Source organism: Podarcis pityusensis (assembly GCF_964106645.2).
Source record: "Podarcis pityusensis genome assembly, chromosome: 14".
Lineage (NCBI taxonomy): Eukaryota > Metazoa > Chordata > Lepidosauria > Squamata > Lacertidae > Podarcis > Podarcis pityusensis.
This window is the reverse complement of record NC_138039.1, coordinates 36570879-36581090: the sequence shown is the minus strand read 5'-3', so window position 1 is coordinate 36581090 and position 10212 is coordinate 36570879.

Below are 10212 nucleotides of genomic sequence, written 5' to 3'. Positions count from 1 at the left end.
GTAAAGCGAGATGAGCGCCGCAACCCCAGAGTCGGCCATGACTGGACCTAATGGTCAGGGGTCCCTTTACCTCTAGCTTACTGCTATTCACCTAAAGTTTTTCTGTGCTCCTGAAACCTTAATGTCCCTCCTAAGCCTGCTGATACTGTACCTCTTCCCTTGTGCGTAGCTGGTGCCATTTTACCGAATGAGAATGCTCACTCAGTAATCTGGGCTTGCTATGCCTATATAGTGTGCCTGAATATTAGGGACAAAGGCAGCGCTGGCATCAGCAGCTGCCTCTAGAGCATTTCAGCCCTCTGCATGTTTTAAGGATGCTCTCCCCTTCTCTGAGTCCCCCCCCGCCTCCCCCAAAGCATCTGCCTTTAATTACTCTCTCTCTCTCTCTCCATACATATCAGATGTGCTTTGCACCTTCTTCACATGAATGCTGATTAATTGCAGGGTTAGGCTCCAAGGCAGGCTGGACCACATTATTTCTGATGTTTGCTCTTTTCACTGGGAGAATAAATGCCATGAATCCACAGTAATCAGTGGCTTTTAGCTTGTCACTCTTATGACACTCTTTACTTAGACCAGGAAATGGCAAATGTGCTGGAAATAAGAACTTTATTATCAGGGTTGTTCTCCCCCATTTTTTCCCTCCCCCAATGAGGGAGGGGATGGAAAAAACAGAGTTGGTATTTTTTCAAATGCTTGGAGCAAGGGGGAGAGAAAGCGGCCACATGAACAGCTAAGGTATACGTTTTACAGCTTCTGCCTAACCCTGAAGATCTTACATCCTGAAAAGGCCTCCATTTTCGGTGGGCTAAAGCAAGCAAGTGCAGGCATTCAATTTATTATTATTATTATTATTATTATTATATCGCTTCTCTCTTGCTTTTGAAGAGGTCCAGAGCAGCTAGTGGAATCATTAAAAACAATACAGTAATTCTCTTTGAATGAAATAACATTGGTTAAAACAGCTGCTAGCTTAAAAACACCAGATAAGGAAAAGAGTTATCCCATAAAAACCCAGGTCAGCTGCTAGTCCAGTTCAGATGTGGCAGCAAACCATAGTTTTGTAGGGATGGGTGAACTGGTCTGTTTCAATTTTTCTCAACTTCTTGTTTCCTCCCATTTTTGAGTTCAGTTCCCTTCGTTACTAGATCACTTCACAATTTCTTTTTAACGTCTTCGTGAAAATTCATTAACATTTTTGTGTGAATTTTTCCTAACATGCATACTCTTAATATGCAATTTTGCCATACACATATTGTTGCAAAGCAATTTCCCCAAACACAATGCAATTTTTTGTATGTCCCTTTCACTAAAATATGCATCATTATACACAGTGTATGCATTTTTTGACCTATTACTTGGTTTCCAAGGCTGGAGAACTGCATCGTAAAATTCAGAGAACTGTGAATTTTGAAGGATGGCTGTGCCTCGCTTGCTTATTGTTTTGCAGAGTACAGATTTGGTAGGTTTGCCTTTAAATGCAAACGGAATTTAATTTCTCTCCCATATCTAGTTGTCACAAACTTGAGCCTTCAAGAACTTCTGACTCATAATCTTCTCCTCTGTCCGTGAGAAGAAGTGACTGAAAGCTTTCACTTCTGAGCAAACCACCGGAATGTATGGATTATTGCAACTCCGGTTAGTTCAAACAAACCTGGATCAAACTGTGGTTTGACATCCAGGCTTGTTAACCTACCATAGTTTCGATACAGGTTTTTTGTAATGATGGTTATTTAACAGGCCAGGGTACTGAATCCAGATGTAATGAGAAGCCAGGGTGCCTATTACTCATCACCAAAAAACAGGAATAGGTTGTATGAGCAGCTGCCTGCCTCATTCATTAACACCCTTGCACTCTTCACAGCTGCCACCACTACGTCCTCTCAGTCTAGGGAAGCCACTTACACATCACTAAAAAAGACAAAACCCATCACCAAAAGAGAGACCAATTTGCAGATCTGAATAAAGTTGCGTGTGCTAATTTATACATATACAGTCGTACCTTGGATCCCGAACACCTTGGTACTCAGATGTTTTGGCTCCTGAATGCCACAAACCCGGAAGTGAGTGTTCCGGTCTGCGAACGTCCTTTGGAACCCGAACGTCCGATGGGCCTTCCCCGGCTTCCGATTGGCTGCAGGAGCTTCCTGCAGCCAATCGGAAGCCACGCCTTGGTTTCTGAATGTGTTGGAAGTCAAACGGACTTCCGGAATGGATTCCGTTCGACTTCCAAGATACGACTGTATATGCCTCTATGCGGCAATTTAAGCCGAAATACAATGTAAGGGCTGTGGTTCAGTGGTGGAGAACCTGCTTTGCATGCAGAAGGGCCCAAGTTCAGTGCTCAGCATCTCCAGGTAAGACTGAGAACATCTTCCGTCTGAAACTCTGGTGAGACCCTGCCAGTCAGTGTAGAAAATACTAAGCTGTTTGGATCACTGGCTTGGTGGTATAAGGCAGATTTCTACATGCTTAAATTCCTGCATCATCTCACTATAGCAAGGAATATTGTGATCAGTCACCCTCTGCATCTGCATTACAACTTATCACTAAACTGAAAACTATGGAGAGACCTGACCTTAATAGAGATACAGTCATGCCTCGGGTTACAGACGCTTCAGGTTGTGCGTTTTCAGGTTGTGCACTGTGCCGAACCCGGAAGTACCGGAATGGGTTACTTCCAGGTTTCGGTGCATGCGCAGAAGTGCTAAATCGCAACTCATGCATGCGCAGACGTGGCGCTGCGGGTTGAGGACACTGCGGTTTGCGAACGTGCCTCCCACATGGATGACGTTCGCAACCTGAGGGTCCACTGTATTGGATTCCTGTCTCATTACATATGCTAATCATCTGCATACTATCCCTTGCTTTTTCGTCAACAGGTTTACCATACCCATTGAGTCAATCACCCATCTCCTACTACCCTCCTTAGAAAAACCCCACCCCACCTTCCCACTATATGTAAGTGTCTGGTGACATCTGTTTCAGTGTATCTGAAGAAGTGTGCATGCACATGAAAGCTTATACCAAGAACACACTTAGTTGGTCTCTAAGGTGCTACTGGACAATTTTATTTATTTTTATTATGTTTTTTAATGTTTTTTATATTTTATATTATATAGGGACATCCTTTTCCATAACAATATTCATGATATTTTGATTTATTTATACCCCACCCATCTGACTGGGTTGCTCCAGCCAACATATATAAAAACATAGCAAAACATTAGACCTTTAAAAACTTCCCTACACGGGGCTGCCTTCAGATGTCTTCTAAAGGTTGTATGGTTACTTATCTCCTTGGCTTGGGGATCATAGAATTGTGGAGTTGGAAGGGATCCTGAGGATCATTTAGTCCAACCTCCTGCAATGCAGGAATATGCAGCTCTCCCATAAGGGGATCGAATCTGCCACCTTGGCTTTATCAGCACAATGCTTCTCCGCAGAAAACAGGGGCATCCTAAAGGAAAGTGGGAAATTCTGGAATCAAATTAGAAACTGGGATGGCTTCTGTAAATCGGGACTGTCCATGGAGGGCCTGTTGGTGGGTAACTTCAACACCTCTGCTTGCCCTTCCTCACCTCTGCTTTAGAGTCTCATCCAGTGAGGGATGCAGACAGGGCCTTTTCAGTCATGGGTCATGGCACCCAGATTGTGGCACTCCCTTCCCTGGGAGGCTGCAGCTTCTTCAATGGCCATTTGAAGAAGTTGTAGAAACATTTCTCCTTCGTCTGGGTTGAGCATTCGTGCCCTCTTGTTAAATCTTCTAGCTAGTAGCCTGAATTTTGTTCTTTGTCTGCACTTTTGTACTTTATTGCCTGTTGTTTTAAATTATCGTGAGCAGCCATGGAGACCCATCTGGGCCAGAAAGCAGGGTCATAAGAGTAAGATAAACAGACCCAATGGGCAACTTTCTGTCCCTGGGCCTGAGGTTCCCCACCCCTAATCTATCACCTCAGGCTACATTCCCTCTCCCTGGCCACACCCCTTATCAACCCTCCTTTGCAAGTTCCTTGGGTATTTTTGCCTGACTGGAATGTGTTCTTCAGCCCTGGTAATGCCCCTTACTTTCCTGGATGGAGGACAGAGGGGGGTATGAGTGGGGTGGGAATTGCCTACTGTAGCAAGGTAAAATTCCCCACTGCTGAGATAGGCTGTGTTGCAGAAACACCACTTGCCTCCTTGCTGTACCTAATGGTTATCAGGGAGATTATTTTTTAAAATGCCACAATTCATTACCATTATTTCTGGAAACTGATCTTTAAAAAATTATGATAGTCACCCTGAAAACCAAAATAATTTTGGTGAACTAGTATTATCCCACATTCTCCGGACAGATGTGTTTTTGCAGCAGTAAAAGCCCATCCATGTCTAACTACCATGGAGTCTGCTTTGGCCCTAAGATAGCCAGTACTGTCCCATCCAAAAATGCTGGAGAGAGCATTCTGCTATGAGGTGTATCTGTTCAGAACAGCACAGCAGCTGATACCCAGTGTGAAAACAGGCCTAAATACTGAATAGATAGGACAAATGCATTCATATCAGATGCCCTGCCAGTTGTTCCAAACTGATAGCATGTCGTTTTCAGGCCTGGGTCAGCTCCCATCAGCCCAGGTGGGGGCCCCTTTGGTTGCACCTTTCAATGTCTGGCTAGTGATCTGATTGCACCTTCTTAGACAGAAAGGCCCCAGCTTCTGCCTCCCACCACCCCTCTGCATCCATTCGGTCCATGACATCGGGGCAGTCACTGTTAGTGCTTTCCCCATGGCTCAGATACATGGCTTGCATCCACCAGGACCTGTGTGTTGAACATTGTGGGCCTAATTTCACCTCTTCCACTTGCATTCAGACTGGCATCTTCTCCCTCTTGAACTTCTGGCACATCCTGAATTTTTTTTTTTTATTCTGAAGTTTGGTTTTAGAGTTTTAAATGATTTTTTTTAAAAAAAACTTTTTGTATTGTATTCTTGTAAACCACTTAGAGATGGTTGCAGGTAAATTGCTCAAAAATAAAATAAAATTGTACAGTTTTGCCTATCTGATTGTTATCAGCTCACCCTCAGTGCCTGCAAACCACCTTTGGCCCAGCTGTGTCTTTACCTGCCCCACAACTGATGTCATTATGTAAGATAGGCATAGGCAAGCTCGGCCCTCCAGATGTTTTGGGACTACAACTCCCATCATCCCTAGCTAACAGGACCAGTGGTCAGGGATGATGGGAATTTTAGTCTCAAAACATTTGGAGGGCCGAGTTTGCCGATGCCTGATGAAAGATATCAAGTGTAGGGGCAGGTGGGCATGGCTTGGCCCAAACAGCCTCTAGAGCCAAATGGGGAGGCCTGATTAGGCCCATGGACCAAAGATTCCCCACCCCAACCTAGTGATTGGAAGTGATGTAACACTCAACATGCAAAGTCCACCTTCAGGGGTTGGGAAATCATCTTCCTCTGGTTGTGGATTCTGCCATGAACTGTTACGTTCTGGTGTTCTTCAGGGTCCATAAAAAGAAATAGTAGTTGTATAACTGAGTGATTGATTGATCGATCAATGCTATCTTCCTGTTCTGCCGAGTAGCACCCCACAAGGCTGGTCGAGGGCATGCCCATGACGAAGAGGTGGCTCCCCCTCTCCCCTGACTTTCATTGAGTACCACTGTGGTGCTGTGGTTAAGAGAAGCAGACTAGAACCTGGGAGACAAGGGTTCAAATCCCAACTCAGCCATGAAGCTCACTGTGTGACCTTGAGCCAGCTACTGTCTCTCAAGCTTACCTACCTCACAGGGTTTTTCCAAGGCAAGTAGGGAGAGGAGGAGAGCCATGTACGCCCACTTGGGCTCGCTGACGAAAAGGTGGAGTCCATGTCTAATGACAACATAAATAATGGGTTGTGCCCAATGCTGGTCCTACTCAGAGTTGAAATGAATGGGCTTGGGCCATTCCCTTGAATAATGTAGGACTTAGAGACAGCCCAAAAGGAATGAAGAGAAAATCCACACAGCACCAGTCCATCTGCCAAGTCAGCTCTGGGTTTCAAGAGACCCTGAGCAAGGTGTCTTCTCCCGGGCCTTCTCCTCTGTCGGTGGATGTTGGTGACCTTACCTAAACCTGGCTAGAAAAGCTGGAAAAGTTTGTCAGGTGTATTTCAGGCCTGATCTAAAAAAAAGGTAGAGGACCCCTGACAGTTAAGTCCAGTCGCGAACGACTCTGGGGTTGCGGCGCTCATCTCGCTTTACTGGCCGAGGGAGCCGACGTTTGTCCGCAGACAGTTTTTCCGGGTCATGTGGCCAGCCTGACTAAGCCGCTTTTGGCAAAACCAGAGCAGCGCATGGGAACACCATTTACCTTCCCGTCAGAGCAGTACCTATTTATCTACCTCCCAAATGGCAGCCTTTCTATCTCTCACTCCCCCTACCCCTTCTGGATTCTTTTCCATGATGCGAGGAAGATGCCTGCTTTTGTCTCGGAAGCAGGCATGATGAGAATGACATGCCCCAGCAACCTTGCGTCAACAGATGTGGCATAGTGTCTTCCCTACTGACATGCCCCCTCCATCAGGGCTCTCAGATTCTCAGCGATTCCTTTTTCGGGGAGAATGACAGTGACTGGCAGAGACCTCCACTGCCACTAGATGCTTTTCTTTCCCACATCCAGTCTCTGAATTATGCGGCTCCCTCCACCACCCAGCCCCCTTGAGCCCCCTTCTCCTCCCTCCCTCCCAGCCACCCACCCCACCCACCCACTCCCCACTCTCTCTTCCGAATCTGCCATGATGTCGTCATCATCCCAGGCCCTGGGAACGTGCATTGTTAGCTCGGCAAATAGAGAAATCCCCACTCAAGCATTGCAAATGAGGGCAGGAGGCGATCGGGGGTGGGGGGGGTACACATGCCATTGGGTCTGTCTGTCTGCGGGTCACTCTCTCTCCAACTTGTCAGATGAATTCAGCGGTTAACAAATAATGGGGGTGGGAGCTTCGCTGCCGTTGCAGCTGGTGAGGATGAGGAGGTCAGGAAGTGGGAGCTGGGGCTGGCAGCTCTGCCTGTCCGGTGCCTCTGAGAATATGCAAAGATGGTCCTTGGTTGTCTGGCAGGATCTGAGGATGGAGAGCTCCCCCAGGCATCTGCTGGGCCCAGAATCCACAAAGGAACCCACTAGGCCTTTTAAATACGTGGGTGGCCGCGTAATACGTTGCAAGAGAAAAGGTAAAAATAAAATACATCGAGTAATGCAAATTAAATCAAAGCAGAACAAAAGGGAGTTACTCACATCTAATGTGCACAGGGTTGCCACCTGAACCCTTTTTTAATTTGTAGGGTAATTAACTAAAGGCTGCAATCTTGTGCACAGCTACCTGTTTGCAAGCCCCATTGAAACTCCTTTGCAAAAGAGTATCAACCAGCACAGCATAGAATCAAATCCTCTGACTTCCCCCTGATAAACAGGAGGATTTGATCCTGTGCAGTGAAGCTTCAGTGGGCAGGAAGAAGGTAAGGTTAGGCAGGGAAAGCATCCACCCACCCCTACCTCCCGTCTGTGAAGACTTGGTAAGACCCTACTTTTATGGATTTTCCTTCTTATCAGCCATGCCTGCCTCTGCTTTGCATTCCCCTGATCTCACCGGCTCACTCTGGACCGTGAAATCTGACCCACAGCAATCGGGGGCTAACTCAACTGATGCCCCAAATCCCCTGAATTGGTCTGATTCAGTTCAGGACTTGGCCAAATGCAATGTACGGCCCTAGTACAAACTTAACTCAATATACAAAGGTAAAATTGGCATCCATTGCTTCATTCGCTTTTACCTCTGGCCCTGCCTTCATTGGCAAGTGACCCCCAGAAGGTTGCACAAGAGGGAATTTGGCCCTCGGTCTGCAGAAGGTTCCCCACTCCTGATGTGAGTGACTAAGCGAGAGTTTCTCAAGCCCCAGCATCAGAGCTGGAATTAATAAAGTGCAAACCTATCAGAACTCAGTCTCTGATGAATAAGCTTCTCACCACTGCTCTTGGGAAGCAAACAAGGATGTGAAATGGGAGAAGTAAGGGGTACACAACCACTTATTGCTTAGCTGCAGCAGCACAAAGCTGCATAGGAGCCAACTCCTAGGGACCGAGGTCTCTTTGCCCCTCCATAAATTATTTAAGGGGGCTGCCCCCTAAGTTGATGGGCGTTACCATTAAAATGGTGTGTGTTCACCATGTCATGCGATTGATTATGTGGGTGGGGCTTACTTTCCCCCTCCCAATATTTTGTTTAAGCTGGCACCCCTGCAAAGCTGTGAGGATGTGTGAGCGAAAATCTCCTGTGCATTTATCTTTCTTCATACCTTGACTTTTGGTGCTATATAGAATGACATAACTGCTGTCATGCAGACCCCAAGGCTGAGTCAGGGCTGGACAGAGAGGGACACAGTCTGCAGTAAGCCAGGATCTAGGAACCAGAACCCATAGGAAAAGCCAGTAGGCAGGACTAAAGACGAACTTGAAGCCAAAATATCAATCAATCAATCAATCAATCAATCAATCAGGAGGCTGAACTGCAAAGCAAGCCAGAAGTCAGGACCAAAGGATAACCAAGGGAACAAGAATACGCCAGAGCTCAGGAAGACCAAGCAGGGCTCAACTGCAACAGGAAGCCCTCTTATACTCCTTCCTGTGCAGGATGATTTGATGGACTGTCTACCTGGGTGGGTGAAAAGGCGCTTCACCAAGCAGCTGCCACCTGCAGTTCACTGGCTCGCCACATGAGGCAGCACAGGTCCCAACAGCTGCAAATGCATAGCCATTGAAGCTTGTATAAGCTTCACTGGTCATTCATCAGCCCTGATGCGGTTTGATCGGCACTTTCTGTTTCCAATGAAGCATGGCCATTCGGATAGTTCCCATGCCAGGCAAATAAGACTTGCCCCGTAGAGAAATGGGGCGGGGATGGGCAGAGTGTCCCTTCTTTGTCTCATGGTCCTGACACCCAGATTATGTTTTTCAAATGGGATAGTGAAAGCAACAAAAGGAGCTCAGTGAACTCAGGGACCATATGCTGGAACAACAAACAACAACTGAAATTTTGCAGTTCAAAATAACAGAATATGTGCATGCAATTGTGTAACAGAATTAATCCAAATATTATATACAAATTGCTGGTAATTCGGCCCAATAATGCATTTTTATTTAATGTTTCTTTTCCACTTTGTATCTGTTTGGTCTTCTTGGACATCATGATACAATTGGATGAAGAATAATTCATGTGCAGGTAAATACATCATAACCTGAATCCAGTGGTGCTGTCAGGGCTTTAGGGCAGACTCCAGGGTCCCACACAATAGAATGAAAAAGAGGGCCACAGACGCAGCAGAGCTGGTCTAACTGTGTTAAGAAGTGCAGTAATGTGCATTGCCATCGAAACACCCACATAGAGACCCATAAGGCAATTAAGTCCACAATCTAAAATCCCATACAGTCGTACCTTGGAAGTCGAATGGAATCCGTTCCAGAAATCCGTCTGACTTCCAAAACATTTGGAAACCAAAGCGCAGCTTCTGATCGGCTGCAGGAAGCTCCTGCAGCCAATCGGAAGCCCCTTCAGATGTCCAGGTTCCAAAAATAGTTCGCAAACCGGAACACTCACTTCTGGATTTGTGGCATTCGGGAGCCAAAAATGTTCGTGAACTAAGCTGTTCAAAAACCAAGGTACGACTTGCATCACCATTCAAACAAATTTTATTGCTGAGATAAATTGCTATAGTGATAAATAAATAGTTGTACAGGAATAAGACAATGAAACACGTAAACCGTGCAGAAATAGTTTTAACAATTAATCTCTCTTCTCAGGGAACTCTGGGTATTGTAGCTCGGTGAGGGGCTACAGGTCTCCTAACAACTCTCAGCACCCTTAAGAAACTACAATTCCCAGCATGCTTTGGGGAAAGCCATGAGTGCTAAAGTGGCTCATGGAAGCCAACTCCTAGGGGTTGAGGTTCCCCAATAATATATGTGAAGGGGCTGGGGGCCCCCAAAGTTGATGGGCATTGACATTCAAATAATGTGTGTCATGTGATTGATTATGCCGGGCATGTCATACCTGGACACCCACAATATTTTATTCAAGTTGGCACCCCTGAAGTGACTGCTTGAAATGTATAGTGCAGATGAGGCCTAAGTTCACTGAATTAGTTCAAAAATCTCTATATTACACCTGAAAGTAGTTACCATAATTGCT